The sequence below is a fragment of the Populus nigra genome, chromosome 4 (assembly GCF_951802175.1).
Source record: "Populus nigra chromosome 4, ddPopNigr1.1, whole genome shotgun sequence".
NCBI classification, from domain to species: Eukaryota; Viridiplantae; Streptophyta; class Magnoliopsida; order Malpighiales; family Salicaceae; genus Populus; species Populus nigra.
In genome coordinates, this window is record NC_084855.1 from 14,075,396 (window position 1) to 14,090,095 (window position 14,700).

Consider the following 14,700-nt stretch of genomic DNA (forward strand, 5'->3'; position numbering starts at 1 on the left):
ATTGCTATGGTGTTGGTGTTTTCTAATCCCATCAGTTTTCTAGGTTTTGATTCAAACTAAAATTATTAGGATAGAAATCCAAGGAAGTTCCATGTGCTTTAAAAGCTCATTTTCCCCTTAGTTTTTCAAGAGTTTGCGACTCGTAAATTGCAAGGAGGAGGGACAAAAATTTAGAAATCTAGGGTGCTTTAAAAACCTATTTTTTTTGTCTTAGTATTTTATACTCTAACATCTCGTAAACCGTGGAATAAAAAATTGAAATGTCCTCGATTATAATCAAGGCTTCTTTCAAGGATTTGTGCGGATTTATTACTCCCAATAATATTTTGGATATTCGTCCTTTAAGGATTTCTTTATCCAAACATTAGCGGTGAATAATAGATGAATTCCTTCCAAAATAAGATTTTTGTATTTTTTTGGAATATTGGCCAATACCCTTTGGAGTTTTACAAACATGTTGTAAAATCCAAAAATGCAAAAAAACAATTTTTTTGGTGTTTAAGAAATCCATGCGAAAACACATTTTTAAAACTTCCAATATTTTTTTACATAAAAAATGTTCTAAAACATGTAAGGGTATTGGCCGTATGCAACACACAAAAAAACATTTTTTTATATTTTTTTATCAAAAACACAAGCAACGCAATTAAACACAAAAGAAAAATCGCAATAAAAGCTAAAAGCCGTCATATATATTCTAAGATCTATAATAAGCTTAAAGCAATAATAAAAAATCAAATCCAACTCATCCCACGCAGACAGCAAAAACAAAAATAAAATTGGGAGCAATCACTAAGAAAAACAAAACAATGGCCGGCTGATTTCTTCTCCAGCGGGTGTAAGGAAAACAAAAGGAAAGTCCCTAAATGTAACAGTTCCTAAACATGAAAGACAAACCCTTTTTACATGGACAGCAGCTGAACTCAACATCATGAAATCAATAATGGGCAAGCGTTGGCTTTACTAAACAGAAACCAATTATTCAGAGGGAAGAAAACAAATTTACAACCGAATGTCTCATATAAAAGTAACAAAGGAGTAGAGATTGGGACTTATACCTACAGCTCCTTGTATATTGGTAACTGACGGACGAAAATAGAGATACTGAAGTGGATGAAATAATTCAGCTATGGGCTGCAGGTCTCAACGTTTTTTTTCTGCAGAAGATGAAATGGAAAACCAAGTGCACGTTGCTGTCAAGATTTAACAGCAAATCTCCCTCTCCGTCTTGTCTTTTTGCTCTCCTCTTTCCTCACAACAACACTCGAATGCAATAAAGAAAATCCCTCTATTTACTGTGTGTTTTTTTTTACTCTGCCTCTCTTGCGTTTTTTTTCTTTGGTCTCTCTTTGCTGTGTTTTCTACTCTCTTTCTGCTATTTTTCTGCCGCCCCTTGCTAGGTCATTAGAGGGGTTTATATATAGTCTAACATATCTCTATTTAGGAAAGATTTAATGCATTAATTCTAGGACGTAAATCCCTACTGATTTGCAGTAAAAAAAACGCAAAAGGAAGCTGCAATATTCTGATTTTGTGCTGGTGCTTTACGTCTGATTTCTTTCCAGTTTTAAAGGAGGGTGTGGCTCTTTTCTTTCCTTCCATAGGGCCAGCTGCTCCCTTTGAAATGAGGCAACAAAAACGTGGTCTTCAGCTCCAAAAATCAGGCGTGATGAGAAAGGAAAACATCAGAGAAAAAAGGAAAGAAATCAGCTGGAGGGTGCAGCTGCAAGGTCTTATTTTCCTTATTCGGTGTGGTAAAAATCTTGTCATTTATGATGATCCAGCCCCCCTCTCCAGCTTTCAATGTCCTTCTTCAATTCAATCCCTCAATTTAGCACATTTCGATTCAGTCCTTGGTCCAAAAAAAATCCTTCGAATCAATCCCGCGAACTTGGGCAAAAATCCTTCTCGCGGTCAGGAATCCCTGCTTTCAACACCAGATATTCAAACAAGAATATCTTGAGCTTCTGATATTGAAATCAAGTGATTCAAAAGCCTAAATTCATCTACGCGTCTAGGACTACAACTTTGATGAAGGAGTCAAAGTGAGAAAAAATCTTTTTACAAAACAGAAACTGGCAGTAATCTAGTTGGTCAAAAAGGTTCTTGATCTGACAAAACTGAGCCATCCAAATCTGACTGAGAATCTGCTCTAAGAAAAATGATCCCTATGACCTAATAAAGGTGTACGTAAATTTTTCAACATGTAATGAGTGATAGGATATACCTAGGATGGTCAGATATCGTACGAAACTGAGTGAGAATCGGAGCCTAAGTTGGAACCAAAAAATTACGACAGCAGCAGAACTATTTTTTTAGTGCAAATTCTTAGAGATTTATTCAACCTTAAAGACCAGATAAAAAAGAATGAATTTGGCATTATGAAGACTCCTGATCAACCTAAGAAAACCTGATGATTTTGGTAGTAAAGGGGAAGGATAAAAAGAGCAGAAAACAGCTCAAACAAGGTTTCAAAACACAAAATTTTTCTTTCTGTGCTTTTGTCAATCTTCTGGCGAATATGAGCTAAACTCCTATACTCTGTTTAAAAGAGGTATACACCGTCTCTAGCACGTGGGGTCCGAAAATGAGTAACAACAGTTATAAACCACCACACCACAATACTGTAGCAGTAACTTCCCTAGGCTTTATTAACGATCCTAATACTTTGGCTAAGCAATTTCAGAAGTTTCTCTCATTGTAGCCACAAGCAATGTCCGTTTCTTTCATAGATCAGTTGCCTCATAGTTCCTCAGGTATGTCACACTTCAAATGGGTCTTGGATTCTGGTGTTTCCGATCATATGTCTCCAGATTCCTCATCTTTTACCTTGGTGTTCCCTTTGTCCTCCATTCCTATTATGACAGCTGATAGCACTCTTATGCCCTTAGCAGGTGTTGGTTATGTTGTCACACCTCACTTGTCTCTCCCTAATGTTTATCTTATTCCAAAACTCAAATTGAATCTTGCGTTTGTTCGTCAAATATGTGATTTTGGTGATTATTTAGTTATGTTTTCTGGTTCTTTTTGTTGTGTATAGGATCTGAAGTCTCAAAAGCTAATTGGGACAGGCCGTAGGGAGAATGGACTATATATTTTGGAGGAGTTAAAAATGCCAGTTGCTGCTGCTGCCGCTGATTTGTCTTCCTTTCATTTGAGTCTTTCATCTTCTAGTTTTTGTTTATGGCATTCCCGTCTAGGTCATGTTTCATCTTCTCGTTTGAGATTTTTGGCATCCACACGAGCTTTAGGAAATTTGAAAACTAGTGACATTTCTGATTGTAGTGGATGTAAACTGACAGAATTTTCTGCTTTACCTTTTAATCGAAGTATTTCTGTTTCATCTTCACCATTTGATTTGATTCATTCTGATGTATGTGGACCTTCTCCTATTTCCATAAAAGGAGGGTCTCGATATTATGTCTCTTTTATTGATGATCATACTCGTTATTGTTGGGTTTATTTAATGAAATATCGTTCTGAATTCTTTGAGATATATGCAGCTTTTCGAGCTCTTATCAAAACTCAACATTTTGCTGTGATCAAATGCTTTAGGTGCGATTTGGGTGGGGAATACACCTCTAATAAATTTTGTCAAATGCTTGTCTTAGATGGAACCATCCACCAAACTTCATGTATAGATACTCCTGAACAAAATGGTGTTGCTGAAAGAAAACATAGGCACATTGTCGAAACTGCTCGTTCTCTCTTGTTGTCTGCTTTTGTTCCTAGTGAGTTTTGGGGAGAAGTTGTTCTTACTGCTTTAAGTTTGATTAATACAATTCTATCTTCTCATAAGTCGAGTCTATCTCTTTTTGAAAAGTTATATGGGTATGTCCATGATTATTCCTCATTTAGAGTCTTTGGTTGTACTTGTTTCATTCTTCGTCCACATGTAGAACGCAGTAGGCTATCCTCTCAATCCGCTATTTGTGTCTTTCTGGGTTATGGTGAAGGTAAAAAGGGGTATCGTTGTTTTGATCCAATAACTCAGAAACTTTATGTGTCTCGTCATGTTGTCTTCCTTGAGCATATACCTTTCTTTTCTATTCCATCCACTACTCATAGCCTGACAAAATCTAATTTTATTCATATATATCCTTTTTCTGAGGATTCTAGTAATGATACCTCTCCCTATGTTCGATCAAGTTGTACTCATAACTCTGCAAGTACTAGTACTTTACTCTCTGCCACACCTGAAGCTCCATTCTCATCTACAGCCCTTCAAGCTTCATCTGAGATTGTGGATCCACCTCCACGTCAGTCCATCCGCATTCGTAAGTCCACAAAACTACCAGATTTTGCTTATTCTTGTTATTCTTCATCATTTACTTCCTTTTTAGCTTCTATTTATTGTCTCTTTGAGCCTTTTTCCTATAAAGAGGCAATTCTTGATCCGCTTTGGCAGCAAGCTATGGATGAGGAACTTTCTACTTTGCATAAGACAGATACTTGGGATCTGGTTCCTCTACCTCCTGGTAAGAGTGTTGTTGGTTGTCGTTGGGTGTATAAGATCAAGACTAATTCTAATGGGTCTATTGAGCGATACAAAGCTAGGCTGGTTGCAAAAGGATACTCTCAACAGTATGGTATGAACTATGAGGAGACATTTGCCCTGGTTGCAAAAATGACTACTATTCGTACTCTTATTGTCATAGCTTCGATTCGTCAGTGGCATATTTCTCAGCTTGATGTTAAAAATGCATTCTTGAATGGAGATCTTCAAGAAGAAGTTTATATGGCACCCCTTCCTGGTATTTCACATGACTTTGGATTTGTTTGTAAGCTTAAGAAAGCATTATATGGTCTCAAACAAGCACCTCGTGCTTGGTTTGAGAAATTCTCTATTGTGATCTCGTCTCTTGGCTTTGTTTCTAGCAGTCATGATTCTGCTCTTTTTATTAAGTGCACTGATGCAGGTCGTATCATTCTGTCTTTATATGTTGATGACATGATTATTACTGGTGATGATATTGATGGTATTTCAATTTTGAAGACAGAGTTGGCTAGATGATTTAAAATGAAGGATTTGGGTTATCTTCGATATTTCCTGGGTATTGAAGTAGCATACTCACCTAGAGGTTACCTTCTTTCTCAGTCGAAATATGTTGCAGATATTCTTGAACGGGCTAGACTTACTGATAACAAAACTGTGGATACTCCTATTGAGGTTAACGCAAGGTACTCTTTTTTTGATGGTTTACCTTTGATAGATCCTACTTTATACCGCACTATTATTGGGAGTTTGGTATATCTCACCATTACTCATCCAGATATTGCATATGCTGTTCATGTTGTTAGTCAGTTTGTTGCTTCTCCTACTACTGTTCACTGGGCAGCTGTTCTTCGTATTTTGCAATATCTTCAGGGTACAGTTTCATCCACCTCTTCCTTGGAGTTGCGTGCATACTATGATGCTGATCATGGTAGTGATCCACCTCTTCCTTGGAGTTGTGTGCATACTATGATGCTGATCATGGTAGTGATCCCATAGATCGCAAGTCTGTTACCGAGTTCTGCATCTTTTTAGGTGATTCTCTTATTTCTTGGAAGAGCAAGAAACAATCTATTGTTTCTCAATCATCCACCGAAGCAGAATATCGTGCCATGGCATTTACTACCATAGAGATTGTTTGGTTACGTTGGTTACTTGTTGATATGGGAATTTCCTTTTCTTATCCTACTCCTATGTATTGTGACAACCAGAGTTCTATTCAGATTGCTAATAACTCGGTTTTTCATGAGCGCACTAAGCAAATTGAGATCGATTGTCATCTTACTCGTCATCATCTCAAACATGGCACCATTGCTTTGCCTTTTGTTCCTTCTTCCTAGTAGATTGCAGATTTCTTTACCAAGGCGCATTCCATCTCTCGTTTTTGTTTTCTAGTTGGCAAACTCTCGATGTTTGTAGCTACCGCATCATGAGTTTGAGGAGAGATGTTATATAATATTTATTTAGTCTTATTTATTAAGGGTAGAGTAGTACTTTCAGTTTGACCTCTATATACTTTATTTTTTTTTAGGTTAAGACTAAGCATTTATAAAATACAAATTATTCAGAATTCTAGTCTCCTTTCTCTATTTGATCTCAATTAATTTAACATAAAGTTACATGGTGCATCGAAGCTAGAAACAAAAAATTAGAATAAAGAAAGGGGAACAAAAAAAAAACACAGGAGATTGAGGAATAATGGCTAGAAGGAGCAAAGTGAAAATTTACAATATATTTACAATATGTTCCACATCGGATATAAAAGATCTATTTTACTAAACCAATTAAAAATGATCTTTATCACAATAAATGAAAATTACTACTTAGAAACTACTTAAAAATAATCAATGCTTTGAAAATTAATCGTTATCAACTAATCATCCTATTCATCAACCTCGCCAGACATTCGAAGGACTAAGCAACCTAAGCTTTAAATATTAATTAATTTGTAACACCAAAAATTAGAAGCTAGCTAGGCTGGTCAAACAAGGATTCTTTCATGTTTCTTTTCTTCAAATCTCATTATATAGAACCGACTAATTCAATTTGTAACCACAAGTTAGAAAAGACAGCGACAAATTGCAAAGGAAAAGACCTTTTCCTTGCATGTTCTACGAGGAATAAATATGTAAAGTACATTAATAATATTTTTTTATTTTTAAAAAATTATTTTTAATAACAATACAGAAAAATAATTTAAAAACATTAAAAATATATTAATTTAAAATTAATAAAAAAAATTAAATTTTTTAAAAAACATTAAAAGACATTTTACTTGCATGTTCTACGAGGAATATATCTTATTATTATGATAATAATTATTTAATAATTTGGCAAGTCGTGAATTATTTAATTAATAATCTCTTAAGTTTTGTTAACTCAATTTTTCTGCCAACTATTTTGTCATACTAATATACACAGAAACATACAAGTTTTCTGCCAATTGTTAACTCAGTTGCTTTTCTCTATTAATCCACGTAACTAGTGTGGTTGCCAATTATTTTGTAGGTTCATTTGTGTCTACCTCAATTAAGAGGACTTTAATTTTATCTCAAGTTTGAGTAGTAAGTTTAATTTATGAAACTTATATTCTAGATCTTCACCGGAACTCTAGATTTGTAATTCTAGACTTACAACAACGTCATAATATAATTTAACTAATGAGAAGGAATCAAATATTTTAATGCTATGAATGTAAATAAGAACTTTAATAATTAAGGATTAAAGAATTTATACTCATTGAATGATCTTCGGTTCGATTACAACCACGAACTGAAATGTCTTGATAAAAAAGCATGAACTGATATTTTTGGTGTTTTCTAGATTTCTTAATAATGAAAATTCCAAGCTTACTAGATTACAAACCTACTAATTACAAGCCTGCTGATAAATTACTACCTAGTAGTAGATGTGAAGTTTTTGCAAACTTGATTGAAATGCAGTGCAATTGTTATTGGGCTGCTCGGTTGTTATTATGTTTGATTGTCCCATCTTTCTTTCTTAGCCTCTTTTAAGTAAGGAAAACTATAAGTGACAAAGAACCATCTCAACCCAATAGCTTAAGTTATTAGGTGAGGTTCCAGGATATGATTTATATTATTCTCTAACACACCCCCTCAAGTGAAAGCCCTTTGGGCTTGAAACTTGCACAGGTTCACTTTACCTTGTGCTTAATTTTTATCAAATAAATGGAGATGGTGAGATTCGAACTCGTGACCGCTTGGTCATCAAGGCTCTGATACCATGACAAAGAACCATCTCAACCCAATAGCTTAAGTTATTAGGTGAGGTTCCAGGATATGATTTATATTATTCTCTAACAATAAGTTCCCACACATCATCTTCATTTTTTTCTAATTCTAAGGATGCACAAATTCAATTGCTTTTTTCTATTAATCCACGTAACTTGTCAAGTTTGCTTTGATAAAATTGGATCATTTTTATTATGTATCCTATCCCTCCTTTCATTCATTCTAAACTTCATCATTCCCTTGTGTATCATTATGGCAACTCAATGACCAAATCATGTACTTCTTAATTTGGCCCACACTTGGTTACATACATACTTGTAGAAATAAGTCATACCAAACCAAATAGAAAATGTCATTACCTAACCTAGTTGCATATTGAGGACCCTTGCCGATCGATACACCCATCCACAAAGTAGATGGGATGGCTAGCTAACAAAAACCAGTCCTAACTAGATGAATAAAAAGTATAGTAAGCACTCCATTGCACAAATCAAGGAAAGACTAACCTGCAAATTAGAGCCCAAAAATATTAAGATCGATCAACAAACGCTAGCACACCAGCAAGCCGAAGATGCAAATAAAAAAGAAAGAGAATAAAGACTGATAAGACGTGCAAACCCTGTGAGCTAAAAAGACAAACATAAGCGCTATTCTATAGCACAAGAAATAATGCAGCTCTTGGTGTCTTGGATGGAAAAAAGGGCACATTAGGCAGGAAATTCATAGGAACATATATAGGAAAACATTAGTTGAACAAAGCACCTAGCAGCTCCTGGACCAGACATATCTGGAAAAAAAAGCCAGTCGAGGGGGTGTAGCTTAGAACTGGTCTAGTGAATAGTTGATTGCCTCTAAGTGAACAGTTGAATCACCAAATCTTTTAATGTTTATTTTTTTTTAATTACAACTGCAATTATAATTTGCAAACCAGAGCTCTGTCTTTGGAATATGTGATGCTGTTAAAGAGAAGATGGTGGGGACATTAGACGTGAGTTAATGAAGGATAACCCAAATCATTATTGTTTGATTGAGATATATTAGCTTAGATCTATGATAATTTCTTCCATTATTGGTTTGTAGTTTCATAACATCTGGCCATCAAGTTTTTGTTTCCAAGATCCAATAAATTCACAACGGCACTGGATGGATAAAAAGCAGTGGCTTCCTGGCATGCTATTAATTATGTTTTAATCGAGCACAAGTCACAGAAAAATCAACTTTAACAGCTCACATAAATACAATGAGTGTTGAGTATTTCAAACCAATTTATTCTCAATTCCTGTCATAAATGCTTGATAACTATAGAAATACTTGACAAACTTAAATAATGATTTATTAAACGAGAAAAAATAGAGATGGGACTAACAGCTTGATTGTTCTATGAGACTATTTTGGTGTTTAATTTTTCCCTGTAGTGATAATAGAGAGTGGTGCAATGAAGGAAAGTGGTGAAGCTGTTAGAAGATTAACTGGAAAGAATTAGGCAAACAAAGGCAACATAGATTTTTGTTTCCTTTATCTACATTAAATCAACAACCAAAAGCAATAATACAAATAATTAGAATTAAAAATAAATATTGAAAAATATAAGAGTTTTAGAAGAAACATGTGTTTGTAGCATGCAGAAGCATTTTTACACATGGACAATTTTACATATAATACGCTTCTTTTCTAATATACAACAATTCATTCGAATTTTTAGATGCAAGAATAATTTCTCAAACCTTTTAATCATTTAAAAAAAAAAGAGTCAAGTTCGTAGAAAGTTATTTATCAATATTATTAAACTCGAACATGTAAAGCCCATCTTGAAATCTATATAATAGGCTATTTTTCTAGCTCGAGTCTAAAAACTACTCATAAAACAAGTAAGAAGCATGTTTTGGCTTTAAAAAAAATTTCAAGATGACATCTTTTATTTTATTTTATTTTTCTAATATTGAAACGATGACATATTGGATCGATCTAAGCTTCATGTTTTAACCCACCAAACCCTTAACCTGGATCATGAACTCAACTAAGTTTAACCGCTTTATTTTTTAAAATTATTTTTTGCTTAAAAATATGATAACAAAAATCATCTCTTGCAAAGTTAAGCACCAATCAAATACCATGATATTTATTTGAGACAGTAATAACCTCATACAAAGTGAACTAAAATAAATTATAAAGACCAATTCAAAATCAACAAAATATTAAAAGATAAGATTGAAAAATAAAAGGAAAAAAGATTCAATCAAAGAAAAAAATGGGGCCCAACCCAACTTTGAAACCTCCCAACCTGACTCAATATTTAGCCCAGATTTAAAATTAATTGATGTGGTAGTTTTTCTAACGTGACCTAATCAACTTGGTGGGTCCAAAGACAATATGAAAAACCAATAAAAAGGCTGGTTTGGCTTTAAAACAAATTTAAGATGACATCCCTTTTTTCAATATTTAGATTGTGATATTACTGATCGACTCTGACTTTGCTGTTTAACTTGTCAAACTAACAACCTGGATCATGGACTCTATTGGGTTTAAATATTTTTTTTTAACTATTTCTTACCTAATGATATAATAACAAAAATAGATGCTTATAAAATTGAGCACCAATCAAATATTGTGATATTTGTTTGAGATTACGATAACTTTATAGGAAGCAAACAAAAAAAAATTATAAAACCAGTTCAAAATCAACGAGATGTTTAAAGATGAAATTGAAAAAGAAAATAGCCTAAAATACTTTGATAAAAAAAAAAAGAGATGAAATTTGAAAAGAAAATAAAAAAGGCAACTCATTCACTCTTCACATAAGCAGTGAAGAAGCTGGGTTGTTCCAATTCTTGTAATAAAGACTAGTTAGGTGGCCCGCGCTATACCATGGGTTAATTTTTTTGACATAAAAAAATATTAAAAAAAGCTAAGATCCAAGAGCGTTAGGTCTATTTATAAAGCTAGACCCAAGAGTCCTGTGCCTGGTTGCAACGCCTGACGCAAGAGTAATATTTATAATATTAATTATAATAATACCAATAGTAATATTTATTATACAAATAATAATATTTTAAATATTAATAATAATATTAAACTTGTCTAACCCAAGTTTTTATAGTTTTTTATCCCTTGAAATCAAATTTAAGATCTTTTTTTTATAGTAATAATATTTTTTAAAAAAATTATTAATGATAACAATAAGAATAATAGTAATGATTATAAACTTGGTTCTGATGCCCTAACCAGACCTAAGTTTTTGGGGTCTGGTTCTCCTAATAATAATAATAATAATAATAATAATATTAAACTTATCCGACCTAAATTCTTACAGTTTTTAATCATTTCAAATCAAATTTATGGTTTTTCTTCAATGGTAATAATATTTTTTTTCAAATTCAATCATAATAAAAATAAAACGATAAGAATAACGCTAATAATCATAATAATAATAAGAATAGCAACAATGACGATGACGACGACGACAACAACAACTATAATAATTTTTTTGTTTTACCTTTCAAATCAAATGTAAGGTGTTTTTATAGTAATAATATTTTTTTCAAATTTATTAATAATATAAATAATAATGACAATAATAATATTTGTAATAATAATATTAAACATTTTTTACCCAACTTCTTATAGTTTTTAATTTTATCCTTCAAATCAAATCATGGTTATTTTTTAATATTAATAATATTTTTTCAAATTTATTAATTGTTATAATAGCAATATTCATTATAATAATATTCATAATGCAAATAATAATATTTTTAATATTAATAATAATATTAAACTTGCATGATCCAAGTTTAAGTGAGTATGGCTGCGACGTCAGGCCCATGAACCTTTGGTCTGGCTGCAACACCAGATCCAAGAGCCTTAGATGTGGATCTAGCTGCAAGGTCGTATCATGAATGTGTGATAACTAAATAGAAAAAAAAATTAATATTAAAGAATAAAATTAAACAAAAAAATAATTGAAAAGGAAAATTAAAAAAAAAACAAAGCAAAGCACTATTCCAATGAATAGTGCTTTGCGAAGAGGGGTACAATAAAATCCCCTCATGAGATCACGATAATCTAATGAAAAATAAACAAAACAAATCATGAATTTTAATTCTCAATCAAATCGATATTAAAAGATAAAATTGGAAGAAAAAAACTAATTAAGAAAAAAAATCTAAATCAATTGGGTTAACCCGCCAAACATGAGATTTGTGTCACGAAAGTGTGATAACTAAATAGAAAAAAATTAATATTAATAAAATTAATTGAAAAGGAAAAAAACAATCTATAACCAAAAGGTATCAGTCTTTCACTATGGATTATATAGTGCAATTTATAATGAAAGGCTGAATTCTTTTACTTATAGATAATATTTTAGAATATTATAGAAAAGCTTTATCCACCTATCAGACTTTTCTGAATGTGATAAGTTAGGAAATGATGCCAAATTTCGTAAACTAATGTAATAACCCTCGAAGTAGTTTAATTAACCTACTACAAATGATGAATGTGTTTGAAGCAATCACAGCCAAACAATTGTCAAGTAAAGTTAAAAACACAAATTATTTTTGATGGGGCCCAATGTATTTCGTGTTTCAAACGCAGGTTTTATCAAAGCAGTTCTCGACTGCTTTCTACTTTGCACTGTTTATTTTTTTAAGTGAATAGTTTTTTTTCTCGAAAAACCAATGCAGTGAATTATAAATTCACTCGCATTGTTCACGTTAACATGAACAGTGTTTTGTTTTTCCAACAAACTAGTGCAGTGAATTATAAATTCATTTGCAGTGTTAACGTTAACGTGAACAATATTTTTTTATTGAACAAACCAGTGCAGTAAATTATAAATTCACTCGCACTGTTCATGTTAACGTGAACAGTGTTTTGTTTTTACAAAAAACCAGTGTAGTAAATTATAAATTCACTCGCACTGTCAAGTGAACAGTATTTTTTTTACCCGAAAAACTAGCGTAGATTGAATTAAATTCACTTGCACTGTAATCTCAATTTTATTCCTAATAATATTTTATCTAATTTTATTACACGCTCGAAAAATCATGAAAACTATAGTTCTTGTCAGATGAATTTTGTACGTAATGAAATTTTAGATAGTTTAATGAAATAATAAAAAATATTTTATAGAAAGTATTATTTATTTCATGATATGATAGGAGTAGTTAAATCTATAATATTTAAATTGAAAACTGTTAATCTATATATATATATATATATATATATATATATATATATATATTATTGCCTTAATTTAAAAAAGCATTTTTAACCAAATACATTAAATTATTTTTTGTTCAACCTTAATTTTAACCAAACTTATATAAATACCAAATCAACCTCAACCAAAAGTACTTTTTATAAAATAACTTTTTTCAAACCACAATCACAAAAGTTACCACAATGCCAAACATAAGTATGCATGAGCTAAGCTGCAAGTGCGATACAATTAATTTTAATGTTAAAACAAATCTCAGATTTATTTTTTTTCAATATAAAAAAAATTAAACATTACTAACATGTTTTTTAATAGAAATTTTTTTAATCATAAAATCAAAATATAATAAATATTTGATAGTATTTTTTTACTTATAAAAATGATGATATATTGGATCAAATTCATTTTAATATAAAAAATCTAGGTATTGCTAATGTGATTTCTAGCTACAATAAAAATTATAATCATGAACTCAAAATATAATTCATATTATATTATATCTTTTTAAATATTGAGATAACAAATATTAGATAATATTTTAAAAAAAAAATATTTAAATGACTACAAATTAGATCATAAACTACAGGTGCACCAGGTACAAACTCTACGACATCTACATATACTTTCTTGATAATAAGTTTTAAAATTTGGAATCCTCTTGTCTACCTTTTCTTTCAATAATTTTCTGTCAAGAAGTCCTTACTTCCAATTTATATATCTCTTTGGACTCCATTCCTATGAATTTGTTTCTTAACTCTAATTTTAATCCTTGTTTAATAATCATAATAAATTCCCTTTCAAGAATTCTAGCCAAAAATTTTCCCTTGCTTCCATTAATTGTTTCAAGAATTCTAGCCAAACTTTTTTCCTTGTTTCCATTAATTGATGTGAATCCTATGAATATAAAGATCCACAAACTCGTATAAAAATTGATATCCTCCTAAGAAAGCTAAGATCAAGTTTGAATTTAAGATTGATCCAACAAGAACCTTATCTTGAAAAATCAAGAATGTAAAGAAAACCACCCCCACCTTCCACTTATATCAAGATGCGAACGAGAAGTATAGAAAACGCCACGAAAATTGGTCAATCCTTCGATAAATTTAAGTATTTCAATCAAGAATCAAAATATGAAAATAACTTACAGAGCACACACAAAATGCAGCAACTTTGTTATTATTTTCAAAACTTAATAAAATCCATAGATAAAAGTACTTGTATGTAAACCTTAAAACTAATTGGTCAAACATGCACCCAATTTAAATAAAGCTCAAATTAATGAAAATTAGGTTTAAAATAATAAAAATAAACAAAATAATAGTCTAAGATTATTTTACATCCTTTGCCATATATGATATTGAAAAATACCCAGGAGAAATAACTGTTGAAGAATCCATACTAAACAAAATCCTGATGCCTTATAAAATAAAAATTAATTTATGACTAATTAGTTCTTGTTGTTTGATATGGAATCTTTGTAAAATAAGTAAGTCAGAGGTTGCCATATAATTTTCCAATAGAATTAAGGACTCCTTATAGTAAATGGAATCCATAATTCTTAAGGAAATAATATCTTTTTTGTTTTCGCACTTTGCTCGTAAAGTCTAGGCCCAACTTCAAACAAGTTGTTCTCTCTTGTACGGATGAATTAACAGGCCTACCATATGTGGATAGAAAAGTACAAATGTGTATTTTCCAATCCAATTGGAATCACATCCAAAATTCTTTTGTAGCTC